Genomic DNA, 14,494 nt, shown 5'->3' with positions numbered 1-14,494 from the left:
TCCATAACCTGATATAGCTGCCATATAAACCGATCTTGGGTCTTGACTTCTTGAGCCTCTAGAGTGCGCAATTCTTATCCGATTGGGATGAAATTTTGCAGGACGTGTTTTGTTATGATATCCAACAACTGTGCCAAGTATAGTTCCAATCGGTTTATAACCTGATATAGCTGTCATATAAACAGATCTGGGGACTTGATTTCTTGAGCTTCTAGAGGGCGCCATTCCTATCAGATTTGCCTGAAATTTTGCAAGACTTATTTTATTCCTACTTTCAACAACTGTGTCAAATTAGGTTCAAATCGGTTTATAACCTGATATAGCTGCCATATAAACCGATCTGGGATCTTGACTTCTTGAGCCTCTAGAGGTCGCAATTATTATCCGATTTGCCTAAAATTTTGTACGACTGATTCTCTCATGACCATCAACATACGTGTTTATTATGGTCTGAATCGGTCTAAAGCCCGATACAGCTCCCATTTAAATCGATCTCTTTATTTTACTTCTTGACCCCCCCCCCCAAGGGCGCAATTCTTATTCGAATTGGCTGAAATTTTTCACAGGTCTCCAACATATAATTTAATTGTGGTCCACACCGGACCATACCTTGATATCGCTCTAATAGCAGAGCAAATCTTTTCTTATATTCTTTTTTGCCTAAGAAGAGATGCCGGGAAAAGAAAGACAAATGCGATCCATGGTGGAGGGTATATAAGATTCGGCCCGGCCGAATTTAGCACGCTTTTACTTGTTATTATTATTATTATTTATAATTATTGTTGCTGTTATATATTTTATACCCTACACCACCACTGTGGTACAAGGTATTATAACTTTGTGCATTTGTTTGCAACGCTAAGAAGGAGACGAGGTAGACACATTGATAAGTATACCGATCGGTTTACAATAACTTCCTTATTCGATTTCGCTATGTTCGTCGGTCCATATATTCTTGTAATGAAGGTACAGGTCGCATTTGTGGTCCTACTGTCACAAAATTTTGCACAAGTCACTAGTTCCCTCCAAGGACGAACGCTATTGATTTTGAAAAAAATCGGTTCAGATTTAATTATAGATCCCATGTATATCTTTCATCCGATGTGGCCTATTAAGGCTGTAGAAGCCACAATTTTGGTACGATCTTTACAAAATTTAGCATAAGATGTTTTTCTTTTTGTTCCAATATGTGTGCAAAATTTCATAAAAACCATTTAAGATTTAGATATAGCTCCCATGTTTTTTTTTCATCCGATATGACCTTTAAAGGCTATAGAAGCCACAAGTTTGGTTCCATCTACACAAAATTTAGCATAATATATTTTTTGATGTCCCAATACATGTGCAGAATTTCATAAAAATCAGTTTAGATTTATGTACAGCTCCCATATATATCTTTCATCCGATATGGCCTATTAAGGCTGTAGAAGCCACAATTTTAGTCCGATCTGTGAAAATTTTCAAAAATCGGTTCAGATTTAGATATAGCTCTCATATATATCTTCCGTCCGATATGGCATTTTCAGGCTATAGAAGCCACAATTTTTGTTTGATCTTTATAAATTTTTGCGTGAGGTATTTTATTTGACGTCTTAGTATGTGCTAAATTTTATCAAAGTCCGTCCAGATTTAGATATATATAGCTTCTATATAGCCTAAATTTAGGCATTATCGTAAGAAAATCTTACAAGGTTCTATTCAATGTATCAATAGGTATGCAAAATTAAAATTTGACTATATTTCAACATAGTTGCATTTAAAGTAGTACGCCAACTTGGTGGTGTAGGGTATTATATATAGTCGGGTATTATATATAGTCGCCCGACTTTTTTTATCTATATATAAGTGATAACCAAGAAAATAATGAATTTAAAGTTATCATAAATTTCTGGTTACCATATGATATTGGTCTTAATTCTAAAAAAGCATAAGGTAAATAGCTATGTGAACTTTTGAACTTTTTATGTTTGATTCGTGAAGGCACCACAGTAGCTTAAAGGGGAGGTCTGGAGTATGGGTTACCAGGAATATATCGGTGGATACCAGGTAACATGGGTGGGTGGGCTCAGACTTTTCAAGTTGCTACAACTATAACCTTAATACGGCTCTACGAAACCGAATTTCTCCTCTCTTTTTCTACGTTTTGTATGCTATTTCTTCCCCTTCTTGACTTAATGTTGTACGCTTTATAAACAACAACTTTAAAGTTTTATGGTAGCGTTTTCAAGCTGGACAGTGGCAGCTTGACCTCTAAGGATCTCCTCTAGTCCATGATTTAAAATATTTAGGGTAGTGATGAAAACCCTTCGCATTCCTAGGAACTTTCCCTCTGGGATGAGTTTTAGTTTGGCGCTATTCTAAATCTTCAATCGTCTCACCCGTTTTACAAGCGATTATCTCATTTGGACAGTGGACTGGCTGTTCTTTGGGAGGTAATAGTAGCGTGATGCATTAAGGCTCAAGGTCCTGTAGTATGAAGAACCATACATGTGGCTGAGGGAGAAAGAAGATTGCGAAAACACTCGAAATATTAGTCTAAGACCCCTAAAGTATATATTCTTGATCCTCGTGACATTTTAAGTTGATTTAGCCATGTCCGCCCGTCTATCGACCGAGCTCAAAAAACTATAAAGTAACCTCTAAAAAAAAATTGATGTTAAGAATTCCGTGCTAATTACAAAATCCTTAATTGTTTTCAATACCACTCCCCAAAGTTGGTTCATGTCTGGTATTGTGTCTCCACCAGATTTGGCGGATCTGTTAGATGCGAAATCCGGGCAATGACAAAGGAAATGCTCCAACATCTCATCTTCCCCGCATGCCCTGCACATGCTATCACTTGCCGCACCGATTTTACATAAGTTAGCTCGTAATTCTATGTGTCCCGTTATGATACCAATAGCTATACTAACCTCCTTCTTGCGTCGTTTCAGTAATAGCCTCGTCTTCTCACGATCTGGATCCCCCCAAAGGATTTTCGCCGTCCTACCAACCGCTTCACGGTTCCACAATGTTGCTTGCTTCTTCCAGATGGTAATACTAGGTTTCCGTCAATCCAAGACTGTGCCGATGGAAGTAGTGCCTCGCACTCGACTTCAAGGTTCATCTCCGGAATAAGATCGGAAACTTCTTCCCTTTCTTTCAGATTTCATATCGTCGCCTCGATTAAACCGCGATGGTATGAGCTGCTTTATTTCTCAATCCATTCTCCCATGGCCTTAAGTCTCATAGCCGCAGGGGTTGCCTCACACTTAATCTGTATGTCAATGTGTCGGATATCTAGAATAGTCTCCAGTGCCCTAGTGGGCGTGGTCCTCATCGCTCCGCCTATGTCAAGACAACATGTTCTCTGAAACTGTAGTATGGTTCTTATGCTCTGTCAGGGCTTGGTCCCGCTTATTAGTGTTGGTACTATCCTTTGTTTGCCTAAAAGGAGATAAAGCGAAAATAACTCGACAAATGCGATCCATGGTGGGGGGTACATAAGATTCGGTCCGGTCGAACTTTGCACGCTTTTACTTGTTTGGTTTGATCGTTAATTTTTTTATCTTCCACCATCTTTCTGTAAATAACCTGCCTTCCCCATTCCTGTTGTCCAGCATATCCACTTGCTGTTGTAGCGTTGTTTGAAATTAATTGATTTCGCGACGAGTTTGCCCCTACACTCAGAGAAATTTGTTAGCAAAAACAGCAAAAATGTTGGCTCCAACAGCAGAAAGTGTGCTAAAAATGGGACAGCGGTAATTTTTTGCTGAAACAACAAACGTTTTCTGCCGTTTTTAAATAGTAAAATTTAAAAAAATATCTTAAATATTTCAAAAATGTATATAGCAGATGCGTGGAATGCCCTTTTGTTACGTGTGGTCTGTAGCAGTTGATAAGCCTGGAGAACCATGTTATGAGGTCAGTCAGCCGGAAGTATAACTCTGTCGCTGGGTCCTCAATATAGACAGCCTAACGTGTTCTCCACTCTAGCTGTGAGCCATCCGTGTAGCATGAACTACCAAATGGGAACGCCTCCATTATCTCGCTATGGCATGACCTGTTTCTATCATCTATCTCACTTCCATCGCTTTAAGCTACGAAGCAGCGGACTGCCTCATTCTTTATCTGTCTATAGATCGAACATCTAGATAAACACTTTCTCCGAACCTTTGTAATATCCTGTTATGGCCCGGCATAATGCCCAACTTCTGTCAGCCTCTCAGTATGCGCCTGGGAGTGACACTTTCAGTCCAGTTTTCTATTCATGATTATTTCCAAGTATTTGATCTTTTCATATATCGAAATCTTTCTGGCCAAGCTTTGTCTTCCACGTAAACAGACAGACATCAGACTTCTATGGATAAACATTGGGACCGTATACCAATTCCAATACCCTTTCGGACTTTCTGCATTGCTGTTTCCTGGCCTTTGAAAGTATTATAACATCGTCTGTGTAGCTGATAGGTACAAATCCTTCTTTGTGTCTACTTGTATGCCGGGAATAATGCGTTTTCTACAAAAGCATTTCGGAGTGTTCCGCACTTTGGGAGACCACTTTCCACAGAAGTGTCAGCTGTATCCACTGGAACATCCTGCATGGCTGGTTGTGCACTTGAAGCATTACTATCGACTAGTGATGACAAGGAGTGCAGGAATGGGTCCAGGACTGGCGTATCTCCACTCGAGACAAGTGAACTGATCACTCGCCCCCTGAACTGTGCAATGGACCTCTACTGCCAATATTTTTTTTTTTTGCAATATGTGCAACTAGACTTCATCATCGTTTTCTTAATTTATATATTTTTCTATGTGGTGGTTATGGTAATTTTAACTTCCAAATTATAAAAATCCTTACTACATTACACGAACTTAATACTGTCTAAATGTGTCCAATAGTATTCCCTTGCTTTTTTCACCTAATCAGCCACTGGGACTTATGACATACCGATACACTATGTTTTCGTTAATAACTCACCATTTCCAAAATGAAATTCTTAAATTTCATACCGATGCATTTACTCCAGCCAGCGCACCGAAAAAATACATTAAATTATGTTTCTTGAATTTATTTTCAACTACTCACATTTATTTTTGCGTGTAGATTTGACTTTTTCAATTTCCATATACAGCAGTATATGCCCCTTTGATATCCACACAATCCAGAAATCTTTTATAATTTGCAAGTGAATTCTAAACTTGTAAACTTTTAAAAATTTCAAATATGATTATGATCATAATGTGATCAATTGTAGATTTTTTCTATTTTTTATAGGCAGACAAATTGTTTACAATAGGGGACGAATTAAAGAAGCAAAATACAGCTATATGAAAGGCAGAATTCATTTTTTATTGCACACATTCTGCTTTCTGATGATGTTTTTTTACAGGTGCTTACATGAACCACCCACCAATGTTTACAAAGAAAGGGTGTGCTTACATATCACTCACTTAATATTATTGTACAAGCAAGTATTCGGCCGGTCAAATTTGATGCATGGCTTGGGCATGTACAAACCTTTTTTTGAAGATTTTATTAGGAATTATTTCTATAGATATATTTTTTATTATAATGTCTGAGTTGGAATCTGCCCAGCATTTCTTTATTTGTAGCATGGATATTTGATGAAAGAGTTTTGTTGCCAAGCCGAGATCTTTGATTGGTGGCAACCATGAAATTACCATTGCAATTGGCAACAGGTAATAGTGTTGGTTTCGACGTTTTCTTTGATGCCTTTTTTTGCAAAGTGAACGCTAAAAGTTACAAAGCCAACTTAATAACTTCCTTTAATTTGCCAACTGCGAAGGTGGAAAGATCCAATCGAGTCTTGTTTAAACCATATTTTTTTCCGGTGCATCATCAAAGTTTTGTGATCAGTGATATAGTGAACTGTGGAAAATTTCACAAAGAATTTATTTTTGACGCAATGTTTTGTTTAAAGAAAGTGCAAAAGGTATGAATTTCTTTTCTGTAGAGAATATGCCAAATTTTCCTCACAGAGGTTATTATACCCTCCACCATAAGATGGGGGGTATACTAATTTCGTCATTCTGTTTGTAACTACTCGAAATATTCGTCTGAGACCCCATAAAGTATATATATTCTTGACCGTCGCGACATTTTATGTCGATCTAGCCATGTCCGTCCGTCTGTCCGTCCGTCCGTCTGTCTGTCGAAAGCACGCTAACTTCCGAAGGAGTAAAGCTAGCCGCTTGAAATTTTGCACAAATACTTCTTATTAGTGTAGGTCGGTTGGTATATATAACCTGATATAGCTGCCATATAAACCGATCTTGGGGTCTTGACTTCTTGAGCCTCTAGCGTGCGCAATTCTTATCCGATCAGAATAAAATTTTGCACAACGTGTTTTGTTATGATATCCAACCACTGTGCCAAGTATGGTTCAAATCGGTCCATAACCTGATATAGCTGCCATATAAACCGATCTTGGGTCTTGACTTCTTGAGCCTCTAGAGTGCGCAATTCTTATCCGATTGGAATGAAATTTGGCACGACGTGTTTTGTTATGATACCCAACAACTGTGGCATGTATGGTTTAAATCGGTTCATAACCTGATATAGCTGCCATATAAACCGATCTTGGGTCTTGACTCCTTGAGCCTCTAGAGGACACAATTCTTATCCGATTTGAATGAGGTTTTGCACGAAGTATTTCGTCATGATATCCAACAACTGTGCCAAGTATGGTTGAAATCGGTCCATAACCGGATATAGCTGTCATATAAACAGATCTGGGGATTTGACTTCTTGAGCTTCTAGAGGGCGCAATTCCTATCCGATTTGGCTGAAATTTTGCATGACGTATTTTATTTTTACTTTCAACAACTGTGTCAAATAAGGTTCAAATCGGTTCATAACCTGATATAGCTGCCATATAAACCGATCTGGGATCTTGACTTCTTGACCCCTAGAGGTCGCAATTATTATCCGATATGCCTGAAATTTTGTACGACGGATCCTCTCATGACCATCAACAAACGTATTTATTATGTTCTGAATCGGTCTATAGCCCGATACAGATCCCATATAAATCGTTCTCTCTATTTTACTTCGTGAGCCCCAATGGGCGCAATTCTTATACGAATTGGCTGAAATTTTACCCAGGTCTCCAACATATAATTTAATTGTGGTCCGAACCGGATCATATCTTGATATCGTTTTAATAGCAGAGCAACTCTTTTCTTATATCCTTTTTAGCCTAAGAAGAGATGCCGGGAAAAGAACTGGACAAATGCGATCCATGGTGGATTAAGATTCGGCCCGGCCGAACTTAGCACGCTTTGTGTTTTTTTTTAAGATTTCCCCACTACATTTTGTGTACCCAGGAGAGATTTGGTCAGCTTTAGGATCGATTTTTCCCTGAAAGCTGCTTGAGGAATAAAATGGCATATTGCAGTATTTTTCCCCGAAACTATTTGTGCCACGAAGTAAGGCATACAGCATACAACATCCGGACCACAAGAGTAGTGTCACAAGACATCGAAAAGCCACACTGTCAATTGAGCAGCGTGATAACTAGTTTTAGCTTGACGTATATTTCTTTTGGCCCCGACCAATTCTTTAAACCAAGATGCTTACGATCTGCACTGTTTGTCCAGTTGGACTGCATCAAATTTGGAGTTGTGATAACTATTTATTTATGCCACAAAGTCTTTATGTTAAAGCCTTATTTTTTTTTTGAACGAGCGGTACGCCTATGATCGCCACCGTGGATACAGTTTGACTGCGTTACCTTAAAGGCAGTGAGAATACTATTTATTTTTACATCGAGGACTTTTTCAGTGCCATATTTCGAAAAGCCATTTTGCAGATTGGTTCGATCGTTGTCCGTTTTGTTTTATCCACATTTTTTGACAGTCGTTATTTAAAGAAATAAAGTCCAGACTATCGAGAAATGGTTGAGCGAAGAAGGAAGTAAGTCAACATCAATTTCGACAAAAATACCATGCCATATTAAATCCCAGTCAGGTTAACAGGGCCGGGTTAACCTGACTTTCAGCTGCTCATTCATCAAAATCAACATACCATCACCGTAAATCTTATATCTAACTAGCTGACCTGGGCCCGCTCCGCTGCGCCTTCTTTTACTTTATATGGAACAAAATTTTCCATGGAGTATTTATTTTCGACAATTAGTGAAATGCCATGCTACGAAAATAGTATATCGCTGGCCTAACAATTTAACAATATAAGTGCCTTTGTCCGAATCCCATATGATCTTTATTGGTCTACGAATTTAAGTTTGGATGTAAGGTGTACTCCATTCTTAAAATTCTTTATTTCAGCCCGCTAATCTCATGATATCTGATTTAGTGGTGTTTTCGGGGGTGAGGTGGTCCTCCAGGCACTTAGCCCTGAAAAATATCAGCATCGTGCTCTTCTTTTATTTTCATTTATTTATCATTTTCATTTATTTATTGCAAAAGTCAGCAAATATGTCCGGTTTGGGGTATTGGCCCTAAAAACTATAAGTATTTAGTTCCACTCTCTTTACGACCCAAATTGTCTATTTGGGGGTTGTAATGGTGGTGGGACGTCCCCTAGACAGTTGGTCCCTAATGTTGATATCATTTACGTGGTCTACTCCCAAATACCTTTAATTTGAGCCCCATATTTCCATAGTGGGCAAACGACCGGTTTGGGGGTGTTTTGGGGGATGGGCGACCACTCAGTGAGTTGGCCTTGAAAATATATATCGGATTCGTGTTCCACTCTAAAAACCCTCTTATTTGAGCCTCATATTGCAAAAGTCAGCAAATACTTACTATTTGGATGGTGTTGTGGGGGTGGGGTGGCCCCATACACACTTTTCCCAAATATTGATATCAGATTCGTGCTTTACTCCCAAAGACCTTTCATTTGAGGCCCATGTGGCTATGGTCGTAAATGTGTCACCTTTGGGGGAGGTTTTTGGGGAGAGGCGGCCCCCCAAACACTTGGTCCCATATTTGGATATCAGATTCTAATTCTACACTCAAATACCTTTTATTTAAGCCCCATATCCCCATGGTCAGTAAATAAGTCCTGTTTGGGGGGTGTTTTGGGAAAGGGGTGGACCCCCAGAAACGTGGTCCCACATTTGGATATCATATTCGTATTCTACTCGCAAATACCTTTCATTTGAGTCCCATATTGCCATATTCGGTAAATATGTCCGATTTAGGGGTGTTTTGGGGGTTGGGGTGGTCCCCCTAGCACTTGGTTCGACAAATGGATATCAGATACGTTTTCTGATCCTAAATACCTTTCATTTGAGTCCCATATTGTCGTGATTGGTCTAAATATATGTTTGGTAGGTTTTAGGGTGGGTCGGCCCCTAGGTACCCCATCCGAAATTTGGATACAACATTTTAATTCTTAGGGTACTAGATGAGAGAACACAAAATTTCGCTTAAATCGCACCACCCATCTCCGAGATCTAACGTTTCCGAAAATTAAGGTAAGGGGGAGGGTCCGCCCCCCTTCAGATATCAAAAAATGTGGTACCATATTTTCACCACGGGGTCATTATGCACCATCTGTGAAAATTTCAAGAAAATCGGTTCAGCCGTTTCTGAGTCTATAAGGAACACACAAACATACAAACAAACAAACAAACACAAATTGATTTTTATACCCTCCACCATAGGATGGGGGGTATACTAATTTCGTCATTCTGTTTGTAACTACTCTATAAATTCGTCTGAGACCCCATAAAGTATATATATCCTTGATCGTCGATCTAGCCATGTCCGTCCGTCTGTCCGTCTGTCTGTCGATAGCACGCTAACTTGCGAAGAAGTAAAGCAAGCCGCTTGAAATTTTGCATGACGTATTTTATTCTTACTTTCAACAACTGTGTCAAATAAGGTTCAAATCGGTTCATAACCTGATATAGCTGCCATATAAATCGATCTGGTTCGGCTGGGCCGAATCTTATATACCCTCCACCATGGATCGCATTTGTTGAGTTCTTTTCCCGGCATCACTTCTTAGGCAAAAAAAGGATAAATTGTGGCTTCTACAGCTTTAATAGGCCACATCGGATGAAAGATGTACATGGGATCTATAATTAAATCTGTACCGATTTTTTTCAAAACCAATAGCGTTCGTCCTTGGAATGAACTTGTGACTTGGGCAAAATTTTGTGACAGTAGGACCACAAATGCGACCTGTACCTTGGTTACAAGAATATATGGACAGACGGACATAGCAAAATCGAATAAGGAAGTTATTTTAAACCGATCGGTACACTTACCAATGTGTCTACCTCGTCTCCTTCTTAGCGTTGCAAACAAATGCACAAAGTTATAATACCTTGTACCACAGTGGTGGTGTAGGGTATAAAATATATAACAGCAACAATAATCATAAATAATAATAATAATAACAAGCAATAGCGTGCTAAATTCGGCCGGGCCGAATGTCGCGACGATCAAGAATATATATACTTTATGGGGTCTCAGACGAATATTGCGAGTAGTTACAAACAGAATGACGAAATAAGTATACCTCCCATCCTATGGTGGAGGGCATAAAAATTGGATTCTGAACTATTGATTGTATTCAATAAATATTATTCTGTATCTTTTATGATGAATTGGTAAGGAAAATATGAGATGTTTTCTTGTGCGAAACCATAGAGTAAAGGTGTGGTGAGTATACAAGGGGTCTTCAATTGGAGTGGGTAAAGATGTGCAACTCACAATGACAACAGTGGGAATTTAGTTCTAGTAGCCCATTAGTAGATACATTTGCCTTTTGCTTAAATTCTGTTGTTCTCTTAACTAGTTATGGGCGATTTCAGATAACTAGTTAGCTTTGTCCACGGTTTAGTTTCTGGATAGTAGCTTGTTTTTTTTAGATACAAAAAAAGGAGTCTATAATAATTTGTGGAGTGGGAGAAAGGCTTTTATATGGAAGGAAGTTTTTTTATGTGACTTAGTTATCGACATCCTTTTTGAATAACCTAGGATTTCATTAATTTAGTCCCCTGCAATTTTAATGACCTCTCTCAAGAGGACGAAGGATCCTTGCTTAAGTAATTCTTGGTTTGTTCACAAGAATTTGCTTTCAGATTGATTAGAAAAATTTCATAGCCCAATTTGAGTACCAGTATTTACCGAATTTACTACGCACACTTTTACAATTATGGTTTCAAGAAGTACAAGAAAACATCGTTTTTGAAGGAATATATACATTTTGCAAAATTTCTGTTAAGTGCCATTACTGAAAAGTAATTGCATTACCACTATTTTGAACCAATTTATTTATCATAATATTTTTATACCCTCCACTATAAGATGGGGGGTATACTAATTTCGTCATTTTATGTCGATCTAGCCATGTCCGTTCGTCTGTCCGTCCGTCCGTCTGTCTGTCTGTCGAAAGCACGCTCACTTTCGAAGGAGTAAAGCTAGCTGCTTGAAATTTTGCACAAATACTTCTTATTAGTGTAGGTCGGTTGGTATTGTAAATGGGCTATATCGGTCCATGTTTTGATATAGCTGCCATATAAACCGATCTTGGGTCTTGACTTCTTGAGCCTCTAGAGTGCGCAATTCTTATCCGATTGGGATGAAATTTTGCACGACGTGTTTTGTTATGATATCCATCAACAGTGCCAAGTATGGTTAAAACCGGTCCATAACCTGATATAGCTGCCATTTCAACCGATCTTGGGTCTTGACTTCTTGAGCCTCTAGAGGGCGCAATTCTTATCCGATTTGAATGAATTTTTGCACGATGTACTTTGTTATGATATCCAACAACTGTGCGATGTATGGTTCAAATCGGTCCATACTCCGATATAGCTGTCATATAAACCGATCTTGGGTCTTGACTTCTTGAGCTTCTAGAGGGCGCAATTCCTATTGGATTTGGCTAAAATTTTGGGTGACGTATATAAACCGATGTGGGATATTGACTTCTTGAGCCTCTAGAGTGCGCAATTATTATCCTATTTGCCTGAACTTTTGTACGACAGATCCTCTCATGACCATCGACATACGTGTTTATTATGGTCTGAATCTGTCTATAGCCCGATACAGCTCCCATATAAATCCATCTCTCTATTTTACTTCTTGAGCCCCCAAAGAAGGCAATTCTTATTCGAATTGGCTGACATTTTACACAGGTTTCCAACATATAATATAATTGTGGTCCAAACCGGACTATATCTTGTTATCGCTCTAATAGCAGAGCAAATCTTTTCTTATATCCTTTTTTGCCTAAGAAGAGATGCCGGCAAAAGAACTCGACAAATGCGATCCATGGTGGAGGGTATATAAGATTCGGCCCGGCCGAACTTCACACGCTTTTACTTGTTCAATTTGTTTAATTCATTTGCTGTTTGTATACTAAAATGCCGGTTGAAAATTCACCTCCGAGGTCTTCCGCACTAGCTGCTGCTGCAGTCCCTAGTTATAATAATCAGGCGACTTGTAGGATCTGCAAGGAATCAATGATAGAGAGTGAGGATGTTTTACAACAGGTGGATGTTTACATACGTCCCATAAGTTATGTATGGAGTCTCATCTGTCTAGCTCAGATGAATGTCCCGTTTGCAAAAGGATATGCCAACCTGTCAGGGACAAAGAAATAGCTACAAGAGATGCTTCGAGGAAGACAAATCCATCTCGTGGTAGAGGACGTGGTGGGATGGGTCACCAATATAACACTCGTAGCACAGTTCGCGACTTTTTTCAGAGTCATATAGATAATTTTCAGGATAATAATGCATGTTCGCAGGAACATCGCCAAATTGCATCCGATACCAATGACGTGTCTCGTGTGCAGGATAATTCCTTTTATCACCCCATCCACCCACAGACGGCAACGGTAATGCTAACGTAGCTTCTTTTGATCATGCAGAAATTAATCGAATGATAGAGACAACTTTGACTAGGTTGCTTCGAAATGCAGGTATACAGGACAGGTCGATAGTTCCCATGGTATAGATCCAAACCTTGATAGGAATCAGGTTAATTGTAATTCAAGAGAAATCCCGCAACGGAAAAGTCTGAATATACCACAGTCAAATCAGAATTTACCTTGGTCATCACAAGTGAATTCCCAATTACCCAGGACAGGTCAGAATTTCTTTCATTTAACGGATCAATTTTCACAGCATAGAGACCAGGCTTATCAACAGAATAGGATTCCAAATTGTCCTACCAACGTTAGACAGAATCCTAATTACCCGAATCAGAATTACCAATTTTTGAATATGTCACCCAATTATTTTCAGACAAATATGCCTATGGACAAGATTACGTCCACGATTCAAAACTGGTATCTAAAATTCGATGGTTCATCGAATGGGTTAAATGTAGAAGAGTTTTTGTATCGTTTAGGATCGTTGACCTTTGATTATTTTAATGGTGATTACAATGTGATTTGTAAGAATCTTAACAGTCTTCTTACTGGCAAGGCACGAGACTGGTTCTGGCGTTATCATAAATAGGTCCAGACAGACGAGTGGGACTCCTTTTGTGAGGCGTTAAGGAATCAGTATCGTGAATTTCAATTGTCATTTGATATAAGGGAAGAAATTCGAGCTCGTAAGCTAAGGCCAAATGAGAATTTTGATGCCTTTTTCGAGGCTGTTTCTTCAATGATGGACAAACTCTCTAGCGGTATGTCAGAACCGGAATTGATAGAAATTCTTGCACGAAATCTTCGTCCTGACATCCGCCAGGATCTACTCTATGTGCCGATACATTCAATTTCACACCTCCGCAGACTGGTACAGATGCGCGAAAATTTTTTCAATAACGAATATGTCCGCAAAAATTTGACAAATAGAAACCCTAATACCTATCAAATGCCCCGTCGCAATATATCAGAAATTGTTACTGAGGAAAGTAACAAAGAAGGTTTAGTGGATGAGCCCGAAATGATGGTAGAGGCCATTCAGAAAAATGACCAAAATTTCGCATGTTGGAATTGCGATAAAACTGGACACCATTGGCACGATTGTGTCTAAGATCGCACAATATTTTGTTACGGGTGCGGTGCCAAAACACTTACAAATCCAACTGCACCAAGTGTCTCAGTAGAAAACAGAATATTTCAAAAAACTTGAGGCAGATAAATTCTCTGTCAGAGGACTTATAGCGTCTGATCAAGAATCAGCAGAAGAACTTTATCAGAAAATACCCTTTTATCACCTGGATTAGTCACACCCGATCAGAACATTTTAATTGGGAATAATTCAGATTCTCGTCCCATTACCATTCTTAGACGACCAGAGAATACCGAACCTGATATGGATAGCGATATTTCACGAATAATAAGGCCTAAATTACCCTATCATAAAAGGTGGGAAATTTACTGTAGAAAAAGAAATGAGATTTTTAATGTTGACTCCTTATCAAACCCTCAATCAAGGAAGACTAAGCGCTCGACGGTGCGCTATAGATTATTCTTTAGAAATAGGAAACTTTGTAGAAAATTTTTCGTATCTACAATTATTTCAAACCCAAAAGACCATCGGTTCTATGCAAAGGT

Source organism: Stomoxys calcitrans, chromosome 1 (genome assembly GCF_963082655.1).
Source record: "Stomoxys calcitrans chromosome 1, idStoCalc2.1, whole genome shotgun sequence".
Taxonomy (NCBI): domain Eukaryota; kingdom Metazoa; phylum Arthropoda; class Insecta; order Diptera; family Muscidae; genus Stomoxys; species Stomoxys calcitrans.
Note: the sequence above shows the minus strand (reverse complement) of the source record.